Here is a 24,379-nt window from a genome sequence, read left to right on the forward strand (position 1 = left end):
CCCATTGTTATTTACATGTACTATTACTAATTATTTATTCACTTATTATAGGGTGTTTGCTCACTTTGCTTTTATTCAAGGTTATGTCTCTTGTCTCTTTGTAGCACATATACAGAAGCAGAAGCAACAGCATGGAAGGCATGATATAGTAGTACTGAGCAGTGTAGTTATAAATCCAGCTCCAAAGTGAGATGAAACACTTAGAAGCAGCAACACCCTACTTGAGTGCCGATATCGCGCTACTTCTCCCCACTCCACCTCTTCCTTTTCCATAGGGAGCTATAATCTGATTCATCAGTGAACTGTAAGTCCATGTTGACATGAGCAATGATGGTTTTTAGCCATTTTTTCTAAGTGAATCATGAGTTCAGGAGACCAGAGGAGAAAGAAATGTTCAAAAGGAGAGAGAGAGCAAATTTCTCTGATCAGTTTCTTATATTATCTCTTTGTAGCACATATACAGAAGCAGAAGCAACAGCATGGAAGGCATGATATAGTAGTACTGAGCAGTGTAGCTATATATCCAGCTCTAAAGTGAGATGAAACACTTAGAAGCAGCAGCAGCCTACTTGAGTGACGATCTCACGCTACTTCTCCCCACTCCACCTCTTCCTTTTCCATAGGAAGCTATAATCTGATTCATCAGTGAACTGTACGTCCATGTTGACATGAGCATGATGGTTTTTAGCCATTTTTCCAAGTGAATCATAAGTTTAGGAGACCAGAGGGAAAGAAATGTTCAAAAGTAGAGAAAGAGCAAATTTCTCTGATCAGTTTCTTATATTATCTCTTTGTAGCACATATGCAGAAGCAATAGCATGGAAGGCATGATATAGTAGTACTGAGCAGTGTAGCTATAAATCCAGCTCCAAAGTGAGATGAAACGCTTAGAAGCAGCAACACCCTACTTGAGTGCCGATCTCGCGCTACTTCTCCTCACTCCACCTCTTCCTTTTCCATAGGGAGCTATAATCTGATTCATCAGTGAACTGTAAGTCCATGTTGACATGAGCAATGATGGTTTTTAGCCATTTTTTCCAAGTGAATCATGAGTTCAGGAGACCAGAGGAGAAAGAAATGATCAAAAGTAGAGAGAGAGCAAATTTCTCTGATCAGTTTCTTATATTATCTCTTTGTAGCACATATACAGAAGCAGAAGCAACAGCATGGAAGGCATGATATAGTAGTACTGAGCAGTGTAGCTATAAATCCAGCTCCAAAGTGAGATGAAACACTTAGAAGCAGCAACACCCTACTTGAGTGCCGATCTCGCGCTACTTCTCCCCACTCCACCTCTTCCCTTCCCATAGGGAGCTATAATCTGATTCATCAGTGAACTGTCAGTCCATGTTGACATGAGCAATGATAGTTTTTAGCCCTTTTTTCAGAGTGAATCATGAGTTTTGGGGACCAGAGGAGAAAGAAATGTTCCAAAGTGGAGAAAGAGCTAATTTCTCTGATCAGTTTCTTATATTTGCTTGCACTTTAAATTTATACAAAAAAATGTTGAAACAACAAAGGCTATTTAAACATGTCAACATAAAATGTAACATAAAAAAACTAAATCATATAATAAACACTGCGCATTTTTGTGTTTATTTCCCTCCCAAAATGCTGATTCAATAAATAGGAAAGTATAAGGTGAATGTACCAGCCTGTATTATCAACCACTAGATTGAGTCAATACATTTCTGTGTGCTTCCGAGAATACACCTGAATCCTGCAGAACAGTGATAAGAGGATTGAAGTCTTGTATCTGCTAATCCTCCATTGCTCCGTTAGGTTTTCGCTCGGGACTGTGACATTGCCGCGAATGTTATGTTTGCTGACTGCATTCAATTTCTGTGTATTTTAATTGAACAAAAATTACGAATGATCCTACGTGAAAAAAAAGACCAAATAAATAATCAGAAAGAAAAGCAACGTCCCAATCGCCAGCATCAGACGAAGCGACAAAATAAACATTTAGCTGCACGAGACGATCTGTCAAACTCTGTTTTCTTATAACCTTGAGCAGCTTTGTTTAGATCTCAAAATTGTTACAGGAAGATTATAGATTATTATAGGAAGGGATTGTGCTACAATCACCTTCCCCCAGCCTGCACCTTACTGAATGACTCTAGGTCTAGAATAAGCAGGAGATCTAGAGGTATGTTGTTGATGATGAGATGTTTGGCACATAATTTGTGGATTTTCTGCCAGTGGCTAAAGTACTTTATTAGTATTCACTACCACATACTCGTTTCCTGCACAGATGGAAGGAAGGGACTATTAAAGTGTTGGCAAATCATATTGTCACAGTCATTTCCCTTTGATTCTAGGTATCCGATCAAGTATTTAATTACTATGGTATAACACGTTTCTTACAGAGAGCATCCTAGACTGCAGGCTAGTAAGTGCAAGTAGAAATGCTGATTTTAGATCAGAAATGGATGTTACGGGGGGCATTGACGAGAAAAGGCTTGCAGAAAACAGTATTCATCATGTAGGCTTTAATGAACTGAGTAGAGAAGCGGTAATGTGGCGGTAGGGTACACTCACTCCTTCTGGATTCAGTTCCTCCATGCTCTCTGTGCTTGTCTCACCTGATAAAGTGGGTCAGAGTTAAAGCCCTTGGTCCAGAAGAGCAGTTGTAATGGAGTATGGAGACATGATGATGCAGCACAGCGGCCGACTAGAAGAGTTAATCAATAGTCCACTAGGAAGCCAGAGGGAGGTTGAGGAGGCAGAGGTGAAAAAGAGGCACAACGGAGTAATCTTGTTATAGCTGTAGCAGTGATGAGTATGTCAGGTGACTCAATGTTGTGATGTGGCAGAGCCAAGTGATGTAGCAGAGTTGGATATATTAGGTGATTCATTGTGCCAAGGTAGCAGAGCCAAATGATGTAGCAGATAAGGGTATATTAGGCAATTCATTGTGCCAAGGTAGCAGAGCCAAATGTTGTAGCAGATATGGTATATTAGGCAATTCATTGTGCCGAGGTAGCAGAGCCAAATGATGTAGCAGATATGGGTATATTAGGCAATTCATTGTGCCGAGGTAGCAGAGCCAAATGATGTAGCAGATATAGGTATATTAGGCAATTCATTGTGCCGAGGTAGCAGAGCCAAATGATGTAGCAGATATGGGTATATTAGGCAATTCATTGTGCCGAGGTAGCAGAGCCAAATGATGTAGCAGATTTGGGTATATTAGGTGATTCACTGTGACGAGGTAGCAGAGCCAAATGATGTAGCAGATATGGGTATGTTAGGCATTTCATTGTGCTGAGGTAGCAGAGCCAAATGATGTAGCAGATATGGGTGTATTAGGCAATTCATTGTGCCGAGGTAGCAGAGCCAAATGATGTAGCAGATATGGGTATATTAGGTGATTCACTGTGCCAAGGTAGCAGAGCCCAGTGATGTAGTTGAGTTGAGTATGTCAGGTGACTCAATGTTGTGATGTGGCAGAGCCAAATGATGTAGCAGAGTTGGATATATTAGGTGACTCATTGTGCCAAGGTAGCAGAGCCAAATGATGTAGCAGATATGGGTATATTAGGCAATTCATTGTGCCAAGGTAGCAGAGCCAAATGATGCAGCAGATTTGGGTATATTAGGTGATTCACTGTGACGAGGTAGCAGAGCCCAATGATGTAGCTTGAGTTGAGTATGTTAGGAGACACAAAGTAAAGCTGAACAGTAAGAGAAGTGCCCAGTGTGGGGATGACGTAAAGCAAAGCAATGTTGTAAAATCGGGTACATGAGGTAACAAAGTTGGGTATGTCAGGTGACTCAATGCGGGAATGTATCAGAGCTCAAGTGATGGAGCAGATTTGGGTATGTCAGGTAATTCATTGTGGCAATGTAGCAGAGCCAAGTGATGCATCAGAGTTGGGTATATTAGTGACTCACTATACTGAGGTAGCAGAAATCAGTTATGTAGCTAAGAAACAGGCAATTCCCCGAATGTGAGGAGCGGGGTCACCATTGTCGTATCATAAGGGTGCCTGTTAGGCAGGTATACAGGAAAGGATATTAAACAGGGACTATCCAGATTGATCTGTTTATAAGATAAGTGTGTGTTTTGCATGTTATTAGTCCTTTTACAAATGGTTAATAAAGGTTTATATTGTAAATAAACAGGTATGTGAGCTGAATAATATAATTCATACAAGTTTTCATGGAATTTCTCCTGACTGAGCATTGTTGGGCATTGGTTTACCCTCTTTAAGATACTTTATAGCAAAGGCATGGTCTACTGTTATGGCGAGAATTCTCCATTTTGGATTCTAAATTTGCCTTTGTACAGAGAGTAAAAGAAGGATTTACAAATTTTCAATTTTAAAGGGTCTCTAAGTCAATGTCTGATAATAAACATGATCTTTTATATGACTGGTATCATTGAGGTTCATTCATGGGCCAAGATTTCAGAAGCATTTGGTCTCACTAGAGTTCTACAAGATTAAAGGAAGAGAGTCGGCTAATCATTCCAGTTCCAAAATACAATGGGATGCAATGGAGGAATAATGTGATGCGTATTGTAAAGGTGATACATAATGACTTAACGGAGTTATCCACCTGTGAGAACTTTTGTTACACATTTACTTTTTTTTAACTTAAATTCATATATTTGTAACTTAAAATAATTTTTGCATTTGGGTTTCATTAAAATTTTTGCACCATTTGGTCTTTCCTGGCCCTTTGTTTCTCAGAACATTCAATGTTGGTGTGTGGTCATGTATCAACTAAGGATCTCAGGAACAATAGTGAAAAGAGTTACAAACTCTTCTATCAGACTGCATTAATGAGCTGAATTCTCAGTTAAAGAGGTTGTCCACTACTATATCCTTAGGATATGTCAGTAATGTCTGATTGGTCAGGGTCTGACACCCGGCACTTCCGCTGATCAGTTGTTCTCAGTGTTGGCAGAAATGCTACTCCGCCTTCTAATAGCTGAGTACTGCACATCCACCTCATACTCAAATCAATAGGAGGCCAATGATAGGTCATCAATGATAAAGTAGTGGGCAACCTCTTTAACTCATTCTGCAGCCAACAATAGTGCAACGCTAAGGCTATAGAAGGCAAACAATGCAAAATGTATAATAAAACACACCTGCAAAAATGATTTTTACATGAACTTAAGTAAAAAAGAAAAAGAGGTCTCTATCCTGATTCCCCATACACAGGAAGTCAGGAGGAATCAGCCGAAATCAGCATGATCGGATGAGTTTTATCCAAAGTGCTGCAGATTATAATTTATTGTAGAGGGTTTCAGTAGTGGAACTTCCTGAGATCAGATTTTAGAAATGTGAATATTAGACAAACATAACACAAGTAATCACAAAAAGTATTTTTTAAATGAAGGTCTTTTTTATTAAGGTAAAAAGAAATACAGACCTACAGAGCCCTATGTGAAAAAGTGATTGCCTCTTAAACCTAATAACTAGTTGGGCCAGCCTTAGCAGCAACAACTTCAATCAAGCGTTTATGATAACTGGCAATAAGTCTTTTACATTGCTGTGAAGGGATTTTGGCCCACTCATCCTTGCAAAATATTTGTAATTCAGCCACATTGGAGGGTTTCCGAGCACGAACTGCCTTTTTAAGGTCATGCCACAGCATCTCAATCAGATTAATGTCAGCACTTTCACTAGGTCAGTCCAAAGTTTTAATTTTGCTTTTCTTAAACCATTCACAGATGGACTTTTTGGTGTGTTTTGGATCATTGTCCTGCCACATAACCCAAGTGCGCTTCAGCTTGAGTTCACAAACAGATGGAGGAAATTCTCCTTCAGGGTCTTTTGGTGGACAGCAGAATTCATTGTTCCATTTACCATGGCAAGTCTTTCAGGTCCTGAAACAGCAAAACAGTCCAAGACCATCACACTAACACCACCATATTTTACTGATAGTATGATATTCCTTTACTGAAATGCTATGTTACTTCTACGCTAGATGTAATGGGACATACATTTTCCAAAAAGTTCAACTTTTGTCTCGTCAGTCCACAGAGTGTTCTCCCAAAGTCTTGGGGATCATCCAGATGTTTTCTGGCAAAACTGAGATGAGGATTTATGTTTTTATTGCTCAGCAGTAGTTTTCATCTTTGAACCGTGCAATGCAGGCCATTTTTGCCCAGTCCCTTTTGTTATGGTAGAGTCATGAATAGGGTTGAGCGACTTTCATTTTTTTAAGATCGAGTCGGGTTTTGCGAAACCCGACTTTGTCCAAAGTCGAGTCGAGTGAAGTCGGCCGATTATCGCGAAAAGTCGGGGATCGACCGAAACATGAAACCCAATGCAAGTCAATGGGGAAGCATAGTCGGCAGTGAGTGGAGGCCAGGAAAACACCTACAGTGCCCATTTTAATGCCAAAAACATCTATTCTTGTTTTTGAAGCTTGTCAATCTTAATTAACTTTCTAATAATAGTTGGGCATTGGAAATTGGGGGTCATTTGGCAAAAGTTGTGGGGGGTAGGGCTGGTTCAAGGTTTTAGTGGGCCCAGGAAACGTGGACTACGTCACGGCGGTGGAGCAGTGAGAGGTAAGTATTTCAACTTTGCAAGTGCTGTGATCCTGAGCAAGCAGGGAGGCCCACTCGTTCGCATTGGCACTGGCACAGGGCCCCTCAAAATACGGCAGTGTGTTTGCACGGCAGGGGCGCCTCCCACCGGCAGCGACACTTTTGTGTACTCTGAGGGGCCCTGTGCCTGTGACGTCGCCAATGAGTATGCCCCCCTACCTGTTGAAGAAACCTGCACTTTCATCTGCACCTTCCTCTTTGTCCCTGTGTAAGGTGGTATAGTATGCGGGAAGGGGAACCTGACTTTCAGCAGGGTCAGATTGTGGCTGTGTAGCGTGCAAGGGGAATGTAGTGGTCTGGGTCAAAGTACCACAAGACTCATCTAGCACCGGCTGGGCAATGGGCAGGATGAGGACGAAACACTGATATAGGCCCAAATAATAAAGTGGGTAAAATGCAGTTCAAAATTGGTAACAGGACTAACCAGGTGGCATTGCTTAGTTCAGTGGAGTAGAAAACCCAGGAGCGGCAGACACCGTTAGTAGGGCCGAACCACACTAGTAGGCCCTATGCAGTTTAATATTACAAATGAAGGCCGAAAGCCTGAAGATTAAAGGTCAGGAAAATAACACAGGACAACACCAAGGTGCGGCACACACCGTTACTAGGTCCAACCAAAGTAGTAGGCCAACTGCAGTTTAATTATTTAAAATGTAAGCCGAAAACCTGAACATTGAAGGTCGGGACAACAAAACAGGAGAAAACCCAGTAGCGTCAGACACCGTTTTAAGTGCCCAACCACACATTTTAAAAACAACTACTTAACGAGAGCCTTAAGATTGAAGCTCAGCTTTATACAGTGGAGGACAACACCATGGAGCGGCACACACCGTTAGTAGGCCCCAACCACCAATTTTTAAAAACAACTACTTAATGAGAGCCTTAAGGTTGAAGCTCAGCTTTATACAGTGGAGGACAACACCAGGGAGCGGCACACACCGTTAGTAGGCCCCAACCACCAATTTTTAAAAACAAATACTTAATGAGCGCCTGAAGGTTGAAGCTCAGACAAGGAAACCTGTAGGAGAACACCCAGGAGGAGGAGAACACCCAGGAGGAGGAGAACACCCAGGAGGAGGAGAACACCCAGTAGCGTCAGACACCGTTTTAAGGGCCCAACCACACATTTTAAAAACAACTACTTAACGAGAGCCTTAAGATTGAAGCTCAGCTTTATACAGTGGAGGACAACACCAGGGAGCGGCACACACCATTAGTAGGCCCCAACCACCAATTTTTATAAACAAATACTTAATGAGAGCCTGAAGGTTGAAGCTCAGACAAGGAAACCTGGAGGAGAACACCAAGGAGGAGGAGAACACCAGGGAGCGGCAGAAACCGTTACTAGGCCCCAACCCAGGTAGCAGGGCAACTGCAGTGTTACATTTAAAAATACTTTCTGAGAGCCTGAAGGTTGAAGCTCAGACAAGGAAACCTGGAGGAGAACACCAAGGAGGAGGAGAACACCCAGGAGGAGGAGAACACCCAGGAGAGGAGAACACCCAGGAGCGGCAGACATCAACCGTAGGCCCCAACCAAACTAGTAGCCCAAATGCAGTTTCCTATTTTTTAAAAAGCCCGAAAACCTGAATTGAGGACAATTTGAATTAGGGACTGCAGACAGAGTTAGTAGGCTGTCCCCTGTGGACCATGCATCCACCACATTAACCCATTGCGCCGTAATGGACACGTAACCTTCCGTGGCCATGCCTACAGGTCCATGCGTCTGTTGTCAGGTGCACCTTTGTACTCACAGATTGCCAGAGTGCATGGACAATGTGGTCTTTTACATGCTGGTGGAGGGTTGGGATGGCTTTTCTCGCAAAAGAAGTGTCAACTGGGTAGCTCGTAGCGTGGTACAGCGTAGTCCATCATGGCTTTATTAATATTAAATAAAATAAAAAAATAGGCTCTATGCACTTTAAAATAGGTTCCAGGGGTACACGGGCAGCATTGGTGTGGTCAGCAGAGGACGATTGCAAGGAAGGACCGCAGACAGGCTTACTATAAGGCCTAAAATAAATAAAAATAGGCTCAAGGCACTTAGAGTTATCTCGCAGGGGTACACAGGCAGCATTGGTGTGGTCAGCGGAGGACGATTGCAAGGAGTGTCTGACACAGTTAGTACTCCCAAAAAATAAATAGATGTTAATGTCTCGCAAAACAACAAAACAAAAAAAAAAAAGTGTGGCATACTTAGGTACAGGGGTGGGCGCCTCTACTGAGTTTCAAGAAAGAGGTTTTTTTGGTGTGCACTCAGCCTGAATACAGGTGAGGTGCTGGTGCAATGGACCAGTGGTCGCAATAGCAGAATAATTAAAATTCACCGCACTCTCTTATGGATTGGTTTCTCAAAGGTTTATATTTGTTTATTGGGAGCGTAACAGAATATTACAGTATATGCGATATACAACGTTTCGGCTCAACTAGAGCCTTTGTCACGTGTTCGCTGTAGAAAACAAGAAAATACGCAAAACAACACAAATAAAGTAAATAACACGAAATAATACAACAAAAATAATAATGAGTCATCCTAGAGGTAAAGGGAGGAAGAGAAGATACATGTCTACTAACAGACATACGAGGACGACTGTGGAAGTGACGACCAGGGGTCGAGCATAGGTGTAGGTACACAATTGTCCTGTGCATCCTGTGGATAGGAATAATAGTGAGTGCCAATAATAAAGTACAGAGGGAAAAAATACTCATAATAGTATAGGTGCCATAAATTATATGCATTCCAATATTCGTACCAGTTTCACATAATTATAAGTAACAGCACAGCCAGACTTAAAAATTGTTGCATAGGTAATTAGTTGCACGGGTAGTTACCTTGTTAGATTATAGAATGGTGTGCAGAGAGGGAGATGTCCCAACGGTGCAAAGTAGGCGTTCTGTAGAAATAGTGGAAGAGGTGAGCTGCAGTGGTATATTAGAAAAAGTGCCCACAGAAGTTGATAGATTACCTTGAGCAATGTAATAGATGCGTCTATGTCTAAAAAGACTCCCTTTGGATGGTGTGGACCTGTGTAGGGCAAAAATGCGCATCTGGTATACCCATATGTCTATCATGGATGCAGAGGCAGAGATATAGACCTGATCGCTTATTACCTGTGTTGATCCTGAATAAGAGCGGCGCTCCCGCGCTGTGCTCTGGTGCAGCGTGTGCCTGGTCTATAGTCAGGGCGGCGTGCATGTCCTAAATGTCCGCCGCACCGGAAGTGGTTGGTGCGGACCGGAAGTGACATGCCGCTGTATAGTGGGGCCTTATTGCGCAAGCGCTGTTACTGGTTGTAGCAACCTAGTAACTAAGCGCCGCCTGCAGCTATGTATAAGGCATGGTGTGCCCGACTGAGGTCAGATGGAGTTGTTGTGCTGCATACTGATAAAGATTGCGCACCGGTCTGGGGACTATGTAGCGATGTTTATGTGAATGAGGCACTATATAGAATATAGACTATAATAATAGTCAGGGGCCAGATGGAAATATTGTTTGGCCTGAATAGGAATGCTTTGCGATCTGGGGGCTATGTGATGGCAATAATATCTGAGTATGTGGTGCCTAACCCAGGAAGTAGGAATAATAAATTAAGATACAATAAATACAATAAAAGCTGCACAAACTATATACAGTTGTTAGAGGCTATGGGGCTCAGGGCAACTCACCCAATCTGGTAGAAGGGGAATAATATGATGCTAGCGAGTCTGAAAAGAGAAATATAGTTATGGAATTGATTCAATTAAATCGAATAATGCTCATACCAGCCAATCAATCTCCCTGTTAAGTCCCCTGGGAGTCAGGGTATCCAGTTTATAAATCCAATGTGTCTCGCGTGCTTTCAGAAGTTTAATATGATCACCCCCTCTCCTGGGGCGAGGTACATGCTCAATGACTTGAAATTTGAGCTGGGCCACAGTATGTCGGCCTCGATACCTTTAGTATGTTGGATTGACGTGTAGAGGCTATTAACGTCAAGTGTAACCAAGGTACTGCTGGGTGGTACTCTGTCGAGCCGTTTAATGATATCCAGAAAATGTCCGGTATCCAAAAGGAAGGATCGAGTGGATTTGACTAATGGTGTGAGTATTCTCTCCAAAAAGACAGACAGAGGAGACAGAACAGAATCTGTTGAAGCTACTATGGGTCGGCCAGGGGGATTTAGTAGCGATTTGTGGGTTTTGGGTAATATGTAGAAGACCGGTGTCACAGGATGGGGATTTGTAAGGAAAGTGGCTGTTTTTTGATCGATGATATGCTGAGTCAGGTAAGAGTCTACTGAGTTTCAGACATAGTAATTTGGCAATACGTATTTACTGGTGTCAATATAGGACACTGACCCTGACTATTTTAACTAGCATCATACATGTCAACAAATTGGTATTGTCAGTGCCAGGCATTAAAGGATGTAAGCGCATAGACTAAACATTGTTGGAGCTGTGAGAGATAATTTTGCACGTGGTAGAGCACAGTTTGAGCTGGGGGGGGAACTCTCTTGCAGCCGGCGGTACAGGCCCAGGGCCCCTCATGTTACAACGGTGTGTCTGACGTTGGTTGCGCGCCACCACCGCCAGAGACACTTTATTGTACTATCAGGGACCCAGTGGCAGTGCCGTCGACCAAAAGCGGGCACACCCACCTCTTCAGACAAACGGCACTCTAACGGGTGCTTGCGCCAAGTGGCGAGACCACGACCCCGTGGGGGTAGTTTTCCCATTTAGGGAGGTGTAAACATGTCGTATGCTGGACAAACAGCTGCTGCAAATTAAGAGATTGGAACACTCAGTAAGACCAGTCCACAAGCAAGACCTTTTTATAGGAAAGCTAGGTGTCAGCCGGGAAAGGTGGGGCAAAATAATTTGAAATCCAGGAGTGGTTCATTTTAATGAAGGATAGATCATCAACATTTTGGGTAGCCAGATGAGTCCTTTTTTCGGTTAATATTGAACCAGCAGCACTGAATACTCTTTCTGATAGCACACTAGCTACTGGGCAAGAAAGCTCCTACAATGCATAATCTGCCAATTCAGGCTAGGTGTCTAATTTGGATGCCCAATAATCAAATGGGAATGACGCTTGAGGGAGAACATCGATAAGGGATGAAAAATAGTTAGTAACCATACTGGACAAATGTTATCTCCTGTCACTTTGAATAGATGCTGCAGTACCTGTCCTGTCTGCGGTCATTGCAAAATCACTCCACAACCTGGTCAGAAAACCCCTCTGTCCAACGCCACTTCTGATTTGTGCACCTCTAACACCTCTGCCCTGTAGCCCCCTGCAGCTCGTGTGAGAACCATCACCGGCGCTGTGTGCTGGGAATGCCTGAATCAAACGGTCTACAAGAGTTGCTTGTTTGGTTGCTAATATTTGTTCGAGGTTCTCATGTGGCATAATATTTTGCAATTTGCCTTTATAGCGAGGACCAAGGAGGCAGGCTAACCAGTAATCATCATCGGTCATCATTTTAAGAATGCGTGGGTCCCTTTTGAGGATACGTAAGGCATAATCCGCCATGTGGGCCAAAGTTCCAGTAGTCAAATCTGCGGTTGTGCTGGTTTGAGGGGCAGTTACAGGCAAATCTACGTCACTTGTCTCCCTCAAAAAACCTGAACCCGGCCTTGCCACACCAGCAATTTCCATTGGACCCGGAGAAGCTTCCCCATTTAAAAAATACTCATCCCCATTATCCTCCTCGTCCTCCTCCTCTTCGCCCGCTACCTCATCCTGTAGACTGCCCTGACCAGACAATGGCTGACTGTCATCAAGGCTTTCCTCTTCCTCGGCTGCAGACGCCTGCTCCTTTATGTGCGTCAAACTTTGCATCAGCAGACGCATTAGGGGGATGCTCATGCTTATTATGGCGTTGTCTGCACTAACCAGCCGTGTGCATTCCTCAAAACACTGAAGGACTTGACACATGTCTTGTACCTTCGACCACTGCACAGCAGACAACTCCATGTCTGCCATCCAACTGCCTGCCCATGTATGTGTATCCTCCCACAAATACATAACAGCACGCCTCTGTTCGCACAGTCTCTGAAGCATGTGCAGTTTCGAGTTCCACCTTTTTGCAACATCGATGATTAAGTGATGCTGGGGAAGGTTCAAAGACCGCAGATAGTTCTGCATACGGCTGGAGTGTACGGGCGAACGGCGGATATGCGAGCAAAGTCTGCGCACTTTGAGGAGCAGGTCGGGTAACTTTTCAGGAAGCACTGCACCACCAGGTTTAAGGTGTGAGCCAGGCAAGGAATGTGTTTCAGTTGGGAAAGGGCTATGGCAGCCATGAAATTCCTTCCGTTATCACTCACTACCTTGCCTGCCTCAAGATGTACAGTGCCCAGCCATGACTGGGTTTCTTTCTGCAAGAACTCGGACAGAACTTCCGCGGTGTGTCAGTTGTCGCCCAAACACTTCATTGCCAATACAGCCTGCTGACGCTTGCCACTAGCTGTCCCATAATGGCACACCTGGTGTGCAACAGTGGCAGCTGCGGATGGAGTGGATGTGCGACTGCGGTCTGTGGACGAGCTCTCGCTTCTGCAGGAGGACGAGGAGGAGGAGGAGGGGGGGTGAACACCTACAGCCAACTGTTTCCTAGACCGTGGGCTATGCAGAACTGTCCCAATATTGCTGTCCCCTGTGGACCCTGCATCCACCACATTCACCCAGTGTGCCGTGATGGACACGTAACGTCCCTGGCCATGCCTACTGGTCCATGCATCTGTTGTCAGGTGCACCTTTGTAGTCACAGATTGCCTGAGTGCATGGACGATGCGCTCTTTAACATGGTGGTAGAGGGCTGGGATGGCTTTTCTTGAAAAGAAGTGTCGACTGGGTAGCTCGTAGCGTGGTACAGCGTACTCCATCAGCACTTTGAAAGCTTCGCTTTCAACTGACTGGTAGGGCATCATCTCTAATGAGATTAGTCTATCAATGTGGGCATTCAAACCTTGTGTAGGGGGATGCGAGGATGAGTACTTCCTTTTCCTAACGAGAGTCTCATGAAGGGTGAGCTGGACTGGAGAGCTGCATACGGTGGAACTAGTGGGGGTGCCGGTGGACATGGGTGACTGAGAGAGGGTTGGAGATGGTATTCTTGCCGGTGCCCTACATGCAGTGTTTCCTACTACTAACCTGGTGATTCCCTGACTGCTTTGGCCTGGCGACGAAAGCTGCACAGATACTGCAGGTGGTGCGGGAAATGGTGGGCTTAAAGGGAGGGAAGGGATGTAGCGTTGCTGACTAGCTTCATTGGCCGAGGGTGCTGCAACCTTTAGGGACGTTTGGTAGTTAGTCCAGGCTTGCAAATGCATGGTGGTTAAATTTATATGCATGCAACTTGTATTTAGACTTTTAAGATTCTGACCTCTGCTTAAGGTAGTTGAACATTTTTGACAGATGACTTTGCGCTGATCATTTGGATGTTGTTTAAAAAAATGCCAGACTGCACTCTTTCTACTATCAGATACCTTTTCAGGCATTGCAGACTGAGCTTCTTTAACTGGATGGCCACACTGTCCTCCAACTGGTTATGGTTTTGCCAAGCGTTTTTGGCCAGATACGGGCCCGGCAGATGGAACCTGTTGTGATGTTGATGCCTGCTGCGGCTCCTCCTCCTCCGCTTCAGAACTACTGCCGCCTGCACCCTGTTCCCCCAATGGCTGCCAATCGGGGTCAACAACTGGGTCATCTAAGACCTCCTCTTCTATGTCGTGTGCAACTTCGTCTGTGTCACCGTGTAAGTCGGTGGTATAGCGTTCGTGACGGGGCACCATAGTCTCCGCTGGGTTTGATTCTGGCTCAGTACACTGCGAGGGCAATGTTCTGGTCTGAGTCAAAGGAACAGCATAGTAATCTGGCTGTGGCTTTGCATCTGTGCACTCCATGTCCGATTCAACTTCTAATGGGCATGGCCTGTTAACTGTTTCACTGTCTAACCCAGGAACGGTATGTGTAAAGAGCTCCATGGAGTAACCCGTTGTGTCGCCTGACGCATCCTTCTCTCTTGTTCTGGGTGAAGAAGACAAGGAAGCGACTTGTCCCTGACCGAGAACATCCACTAACGACGCGCTGCTTTTACATTTAGCACTTTCAGAAGAGGAGGCAAAAGAGCTAGAGGCTGAGTCAGCAAGGAAAGCCAAAACTTGTTCTTGCTGCTCCGGCTTTAAAAGCGGTTTTCCTACTCCCAGAAAAGGGAGCGTTCAAGGCCTTGTGTAGCCAGACGACGAACCCGGCTCAACAACTCGAGACTTAGGTGCTGTACTGCTTTTACCACGACCACCTGATGCTCCACCACCACTACCATCATTACCAGCTGACAATGACCGCCCACGGCCACGACCTCTTCCACCAGACTTCCTCATTGTTTGCAAAATGTAACCAAAGTAACGGTATTTGTTACTGTAAAACAACTTACAAGGTGAACTCAAACTTCTGTAGGATTTATATATACCTTTATAGGTGCCTGACACTGAAAGGAAAATCAGGCCCAAAGTCACACACTAGGTTTTCTGTGCCCCAATAATTTGAGACAGATGGCACACACAGGACCGGCACTCAAGCAGAAATGCCAATCTTAATCTCCCACTATTTTTTGTTTTCAGGGAGAATTAAAAAAAAAAAAAAAATTAACAGTATGACACACTAGGTTTTCTGTGCCCCAATAATTTGAGACAGATGGCACACACAGGACCGGCACTCAAGCAGATATGCCAATCTTAATCTCCCACTATTTTTTTTTTTCAGGGAGAATTAAAAAAAAAATAAAAAAATGGCCCAGTATTACACACTAGGTTTTCTGTGGCACACAATGAGAGACAGATGCCACACACAGCACTGGCACAGAGGCAGACTTGCCAATCTTTATCTCCCACTATTTATTTATTTTTTTTCAGGGAGAATTAAAAAAAAAAAAAAATAGCCCAGTATTACACACTAGGTTTTCTGTGGCACACACTGAGAGACAGATGCCACACACAGCACTGGCACAGACGCAGACTTGCCAATCTTTTTCTCCCACTATTTTTTTTTTTCAGGGAGAATTAAAAAAAAAAAATGTCCCAGTATTACACACTAGGTTTTCTGTGGCACACAATGAGAGACAGATGCCACACACAGCACTGGCACAGAGGCAGACTTGCCAATCTTTATCTCCCACTATTTATTTATTTTTTTCAGGGAGAATTAAAAATAAAAATGGCCCAGTATTACACACTAGGTTTTCTGTGGCACACGATGAGAGACAGATGCCACACACAGCACTGGCACAGAGGCAGACTTGCCAATCTTTATCTCCCACTATTTATTTTTTTTTTTCAGGGAGAATTAAAAAAAAAAATGGCCCAGTATTACACACTAGGTTTTCTGTGGCACACAATGAGAGACAGATGCCACACACAGCACTGGCACAGAGGCAGACTTGCCAATCTTTATCTCCCACTATTTATTTATTTCTTTCAGGGAGAATTAAAAAAAAAATTGCCCAGTATTACACACTAGGTTTTCTGTGGCACACACTGAGAGACAGATGCCACACACAGCACTGGCACAGAGGCAGACTTGCCAATCTTTATCTCCCACTATTTATTTATTTATTTTTTTCAGGGAGAATTAAAAAAAAAATGGCCCAGTATTACACACTGGGTTTTCTGTGGCACACAATGAGAGACAGATGCCACACACAGCACTGGCACAGAGGCAGACTTGCCAATCTTTATCTCCCACTATTTATTTATTTTTTTTCAGGGAGAATTAAAAAAAAATGTCCCAGTATTACACACTAGGTTTTCTGTGGCACACAATGAGAGACAGATGCCACACACAGCACTGGCACAGAGGCAGACTTGCCAATCTTTTTCTCCCACTATTTTTTTTTTCATGGAGAATTAAAAAAAAAAAATGTCCCAGTATTACACACTAGGTTTTCTGTGGCACACAATGAGAGACAGATGCCACACACAGCACTGGCACAGAGGCAGACTTGCCAATCTTTATCTCCCACTATTTATTTATTTCTTTCAGGGAGAATTAAAAATAAAAATGGCCCAGTATTACACACTAGGTTTTCTGTGGCACACAATGAGAGACAGATGCCACACACAGCACTGGCACAGAGGCAGACTTGCCAATCTTTATCTCCCACTATTTATTTTTTTTTTTCAGGGAGAATTAAAAAAAAAAATGGCCCAGTATTACACACTAGGTTTTCTGTGGCACACAATGAGAGAAAGATGCCACACACAGCACTGGCACAGATGCACACTTGCCAATCTTTATCTCCCACTATTTATTTATTTCTTTCAGGGAGAATTAAAAAAAAAAATGGCCCAGTATTACACACTAGGTTTTCTGTGGCACACACTGAGAGACAGATGCCACACACAGCACTGGCACAGAGGCAGACTTGCCAATCTTTATCTCCCACTATTTGTTTTTCAGGGAGAATTAAAAAAAAAGTCCCAGTATTACACACTAGGTTTTCTGTGGCACACAATGAGAGACAGATGCCACACACAGCACTGGCACAGAGGCAGACTTGCCAATCTTTATCTCCCACTATTTATTTCTTTCTTTCAGGGAGAATTAAAAATAAAAATGGCCCAGTATTACACACTAGGTTTTCTGTGGCACACACTGAGAGACAGATGCCACACACAGCACTGGCACAGAGGCAGACTTGCCAATATTTATCTCCCACTATTTATTTATTTTTTTTCAGGGAGAATTTAAAAAAAAAAATGGCCCAGTATTACACACTAGGTTTTCTGTGGCACACAATGAGAGACAGATGCCACACACAGCAATGGCACAGAGGCAGACTTGCCAATCTTTATCTCCCACTATTTATTTATTTTTTTCAGGGAGAATTAAAAAAAAAAAAAGGCCCAGTATTACACACTGGGTTTTCTGTGGCACACAATGAGAGACAGATGCCACACACAGCACTGGCACAGAGGCAGACTTGCCAATCTTTTTCTCCCACTATTTTTTTTTCAGGGAGAATTAAAAAAAAAAATGGCCCAGTATTACACACTAGGTTTTCTGTGGCACACAATGAGAGACAGATGCCACACACAGCACTGGCACAGAGGCAGACTTGCCAATCTTTATCTCCCACTATTTTTTTTTTTCAGGGAGAATAAAAAAAAAAATGGCCCAGTATTACACACTAGGTTTTCTGTGGCACACAATGAAAGACAGATGCCACACACAGCACTGGCACAGAGGCAGTCTTGCCAATCTTTATCTCCTACTATTTATTTTTTTTTTCAGGGAGAATTAAAAAAAAATGGCCCAGTATTACTCACTAGGTTTTATGTGGCACACAATGAGAGACAGATGCCACACACAGCACTGGCACAGAGGCAGTCTTGCCAATCTTTATCTCCCACTATTTATTTATTTTTTCAGGGAGAATTAAAAAAAAAATGGCCCAGTATTACACACTAGGTTTTCTGTGGCACACAATGAGAGACAGATGCCACACACAGCACTGGCACAGAGGCAGACTTGCCAATCTTTATCTCCCACTATTTTTTTTTTTTTCAGGGAGAATTTAAAAAAAAAAATGGCCCAGTATTACACACTAGGTTTTCTGTGGCACACAATGAGAGACAGATGCCACACACAGCACTGGCACAGAGGCAGACTTGCCAATCTTTATCTCCCACTATTTTTTTTTTCAGGGAGAATTAAAAAAAAAATGGCCCAGTATTACACACTAGGTTTTCTGTGGCACACAATGAGAGACAGATGCCACACACAGCAGTGGCACAGAGGCAGACTTGCCAATCTTTATCTCCCATTATTTATTTATTTTTTCAGGGAGAATAAAAAAAAAATGGCCCAGTATTACACACTAGGTTTTCTGTGGCACACAATGAGAGACAGATGCCACACACAGCACTGGCACAGAGGCAGTCTTGCCAATCTTTATCTCCCACTATTTATTTATTTTTTTTCAGGGAGAATTAAAAAAAAAATAAAAAAATGGCCCAGTATTACACACTAGGTTTTCTGTGGCACACAATGAGAGACAGATGCCACACACAGCAGTGGCACAGAGGCAGACTTGCCAATCTTTATCTCCCACTATTTATTTATTTTTTCAGGGAGAATTTAAAAAAAAAAAATGGCCCATTATTACACACTAGGTTTTCTGTGGCACACAATGAGAGACAGATGCCACACACAGCACTGGCACAGAGGCAGTCTTGCCAATCTTTATCTCCCACTATTTATTTTTTTTTCAGGGAGAATTAAAAAAAAATAAAAAATGGCCCAGTATTACACACTAGGTTTTCTGTGGCACACAATGAGAGACAGATGCCACACACAGCACTGGCACAGAGGCAGACTTGCCAAACTTTATCTCCCACTATTTTTTTTTTCAGGGAGAATTAAAAAAAAAAATGGCCCAGTATTACACACTAGGTTTTCTGTGGCACACAATGAGAGAAAGATGCCACACACAGCACTGGCACAGAGGCAGACTTGCCAATCTTTATCTCCCTGCAGTTATCTCAGAAAAGTATGGCAGGCAGCTATAAAAAGGACAGCTGCAGACAAAAGTGTGGACAAACAAACAAGATAGCTGTGCAGAAAGGAAGGAACAACAGGATTTGTGCTTTGAAAAAAGCAGTTGGTTTGCACAGCGGCGTACACACACAGCAACGCAGCTATAAGGGAGCCTTCTAGGGCAGCCCAATGAGCTACAGCGCTGAGGAAAAAAAATGTAGCTTCCACTGTCCCTGCAAACAAAAGGTGGTGTTGGACAGTGGAAATCGCTACAGCACAAGCGGTTTGGGGGTGAATGTACCCTGCCTAACACTATCCCTGCTTCTGACGAAGCGGCAGCAACCTCTCCCTACGCTCAGATCAGCAGCAGTAAGATGGCGGTCGGCAGGAACGCCCCTTTATAGCCCCTGTGACGCCGCAGAAAGCAAGCCAATCACTGCAATGCCCTTCTCTAAGATGGTGGGGACTGAGATCTATGTCATCACGCTGCCCACACTCTGCATCCACCTTCATTGGCTGAGAAATGGTGCTTTTATCGTCATTGAAACGCGACTTTGGCGCGAAAGTCGCGTACCGCATGGCCGACCCCACACAGGGATCGGGTCGGGTTTCATGAAACCCGACTTTGCCAAAAGTCGGCGACTTATGAAAATGACCGATCCGTTTCGCTCAACCCTAGTCATGAACAATGACCTTAATTGAGGCAAGTGAGGCCTGGAGTTCTTTGGATGTTGTTGTGGGGTCTTTTGTAACTTCTTGGATGAGTCACCGCTGCACTCTTGAGGTAATTTTTCGTCAGCCAGCTACTTTTGGGAAGGTTCACCACTGTTCCATGTTTTCGCCATTTGTGGATAATGGCTCTAACTGTGGTTTGCTAGAGTCCTAATGCTTGAGAAATTGCTTTATAACCGTTTCCAGACTGATAAATCTCAATTACTTTGTTTCTCATTTGTTCCACAATTTTTTTGAATCGAGGCATAATGTCTGGGTTTTGAGAATCTTTTGGTCTGCTCCACTTTGTCAGGCAGGTCCTATTTAAGTGATTTCTTGATTGAGAGCAGGTGTGGCAGTAATCAGGCCTGGGTGTGGTGAGGGAATTTGAACTCTGTTTCCCAAAGATGTGATAAACCACACTGAAGTTATGTTTTAAAGGAGGGGGGAATCACTTTTTCACACAGGGCCCTGTAGGTTTAGATTTAATTCCCTTAATAATAAAGGCCTTCAATTAAAAGCTTCATTTTGTGCTTACTTGTATTATCTTTGTCTAATATTTACATTTGTTTGGTGATCTGAAACATTTAAGTGTGACAGACATGCAAAAAAAAATAGGAAATCAGGATGGGGCAAACAGTTTTTCACAAGGCTGCATTGTATTTTTATTTTTGGATCTTGCTGGGACCTGATGGTTAACGCCCCAGCAAAAAAAACTGGAAAAACATTTATATTAGATATTTGTTTTACTTCCATTAGTAATATGTACAATTTGTGGCTGTCTTTTTAATACACATGACAAATGCACTCTATGTCCTACCGCTACCGAGTCTTAACATTCTTCAATCTAATTTTCTTGACTCTTGCATCCCTGAGGCTCCTGTGTCTGATTTCATTGCACAATAATTTACCTTAGAATCTCCAGGTTGCAGGATTTCAGCAGTTCGGGGTGTTTTATTAACTCTTAAAATAAAGCACTGATGTTCCCCACTGACCTTTCTTCTGCATATTTCACAATCCCCCAGGCCCATTCTTGCGTGAAATAGCTGAAATCTGACATATTTGATCTGTGAGTTTGAAAAAAACTGCAAATTCATAGGTCATTTCTTGTCTGATTCGATGTGTCATTTGTCTGCATGGCTCTGGATGTGATAAAATGTGTTTTTATGAGCTACATAAAAACAGTTGCATGCTGTACTTTTTTTATTTATCTAGACTGAAGGATGATCCCACTAAGGCCACATTCACACGTTTAGTATTTAGTCAATATTTTACATCAGTATTTTTTAGCCAACTTATATATAATAATCATCTATTTTGTACAATAAAATATAACATCTATATACACAATATCCTTGTATTGGGTATTCAGTCATTCAGATCCTTATTAGTTCCTATAAAGAAGTGGAAGCCATCGGAACCCCACAAATTCATACACCCCTTAGCTTTCACATATATACCAAATGCACAGAGCTGCGTGCTGCCACTGTGAGCATAAAATTTGGAAATCATAAAACTCTTTTGATGTCGCAAAGGTTATCATGACTCTCAATGTACCATCTTGATCATTTTCTCGCTTAAGAGAATTAAGGGAATTTAATTTTGCACAAGCCATTCACCATTGTCAAGTTAGGTGCCATATTTCATACCGTGATATCCCAGTACTGAGTTAAGGTAACCTTTGCTAGATCCATTAAAACTTTCCTTGTGTATATAGATTTCCATATACGTCAAATATGCCAAAGTATGTACTTTGTTTTTTTTTCACCCTGACAAAGGTTCTGGTCCATAGTTGAAACACGTTTTATTATCAATTTATTTATTATGATTGCTTATACAGCACTATCTTATTCAGCATTATTATTACTGTATTTACATGCACTATCATCACTGTCCCCATTGGAGCTCACAATCTAAATTCTTTATCCGTATGTCTTTGGAGTGTGGGCGAAAACCAGAGAACAAGAAGAAAACCCATGCAAACTCCTTGCAGATATTGTCCTTGGTGGGATTTGAACCCAGTACACAGCTCTACAAGGCTGCAGTGCTATCCACTGACCCACTCGTTGGTGTGATTAAAAAACCTTATACTTTCCTGATCTTATCCTTTTTATGAGCACAACCTACACATTGTCATGGCATATGCTTTGCCAAAATGTGTACTTTTAGCATACACTTGACTGGTATATGGCTACTTGTCAATTTGTTTTTACTGGGAGAGGAATCCATTCATAGCATTACCCGTAAATGTTTTTGTCAAAGGGGTTTTTGACTTTTAGAAATGTGGTACTCCAAATGATTAGATACTAAGAAAAAAATTACAGGCATATATACATCAACAGAGCTGCTGAGCTCAGTGATTGTTTGCAGCTTCGATGTGTACTGTCTATGTGATGTTAAAACACAGAGACAACGGTGGATCTGGGGATAATGTGTACTATCAGTATCTATTTTATTTTTGTTTGGGACCACTTTTCAAAAACAGAAAACCCCTATAAGTCATGTCACTTATACCCAATCCCTTTTCTATGCCTGTTACCCATCTCTACTCATGCTTACCTCCTTGAATGAAGGAACCTCCCATATTAGCTAGTACCTGGGAGGTTTAAACAGGTTTTTTAGTGCACAAAAGATATGACGACTAGAGAGGGGCAAACCCGAACAGTAGAGTTTGCTTTAGCTTGGCTTGTTATTTAAATAATTAGAAAAATGGAGTGGGACCCCTCTATTCTTGATAACCAGCCAAGTTAAAGCTGACAGCTGAGGGTTGCAGCCCACAGTTGTCAGTTTTGCATGTGCTGGTTACCAAAAATAGAAGAGTAATTTTTTATTTATTTATAGCACAGATGTCAGCTGATGAATATTCCCATCAGCACCGCCTGCTCTCGCTGTTATCAGGAATAATATGAAAAATGTTACAAAATATTAAATAAATGCTCAGTTGAAGGCTATTACCGAAACACAACCAAGTATCTCTGCCATCGAAACCCAATTAACAGCAATTCTATCATCAAGAGATTGGTAAAACCAAAAAAGAAAGACCGACAAAATTATCCAGGAACACCAGAAAAGAAACAACAGATATTCCAATGAGACACTGAGTATTACCACAATAACCGCGTCTACCGATAGAATGACTCCTCCAACACAAGAATATAGTGACGCAACCAAAGATCACGCTATGGTTTCTTCAGCTCGGGAAGAAACACCTCCACCAGGCAAAACTGACATCATTTTTTATCCAAAGGCAGCAAGGGAAGACACTAACACGCAGATCAACCCACAGATCCAGGGGATTAAATGACCATGAGCATCCAGGTAAGCCACCCAACCTGGTAATGAACATCTCTAGCTGCACCCTCTGCCTTGCAGAAATTACCCTCCTAATGAAGGTGTTAAGCTTTTGTCCTTTTCCTGACTGGGACTCTTTCCAGTGCCTCCACTCGTGGGCCCTTCTGTTCTGAAGCTCTCTATCTCCTCTTTAGGGCTGCGTACCCCTAGTGCATTTAAACCACCACATACTAACCATGCCATGGAAACCTTAATCAATCTGATTGATAGAGACATCAAAGAACTATTACATCGACAACACCTAGGCTTTTTTCCAACTCATCAAAAACTGCCCATTGAAGAAAAATGTGGTCTAAGAGCATTACAACATAACAAACAAACTACATTATTAAATCAGCAAACAATGGAGGGGCAATAGTGGTCATGTACTACACAAAGTAGTGCAGTGAGAAAAACCACCAACTATCAGATACCAATACATGCAGAATGATATCCAGAGATCCCACCAGTACAATTAAAAAAAGATGCAAGGCATACTCAGAACCTATTTGGACAAATAGATCATGACCAAAAGACCTTTTTGACCAATCCCCATCCAGTCAATCCAGTCTTTTACATCCTGCCCAATATCCATAGGTCACTCACCAACCCTCCAGGACATCCCATAGTCTCCTCCAACGACTCCATTCTGTCACATTTGTCAATATGCCTAGAATAAATTATGTCACCCCTCACAAAAAGTATGCACTCATTTATGTTAGACACAAGCTGCTTTGTCAATGTTATTACAGACATAAGCACAATCCCTCCAGAAAGCCTTTTGGTAACCCTCGATGTAAACATTCTCTACAAATTTACCTCACATGAGAAGGGCCTTGAATATTGACACATGAATATTGACTAAATCCAATTCTGCCTTGATATGCTCACACTAGTCCTCCATGAAAATTTCTATCTATTTGGGAGTAAAAATTATAAAACATGTGTTACAGTCATGGGCTCCAATGTAGCTCCAGCATATGCCAATGCTTACATGAGTCTCTTTGAAGAACAACATGTACACACCCATGAGCTGTTTCAACAACATTCCATATGTTACCACAGATATATTGATGATATTTTTAATATCTGGCATGGAACACCCAATTCTCTGAAATCATTCTTCTGCCTCAAAACAGTCAATCCAGAGCTCCAATTTACCTTAAACCATAACATAAGACAGATTTATTTGTAGACACATTAGTAATCAAAAATTCAGAAGGAATTCTGTTGACAGATCTCTTCTC

The sequence above is a fragment of the Ranitomeya variabilis genome, chromosome 8 (assembly GCF_051348905.1).
Source record: "Ranitomeya variabilis isolate aRanVar5 chromosome 8, aRanVar5.hap1, whole genome shotgun sequence".
NCBI lineage: Eukaryota > Metazoa > Chordata > Amphibia > Anura > Dendrobatidae > Ranitomeya > Ranitomeya variabilis.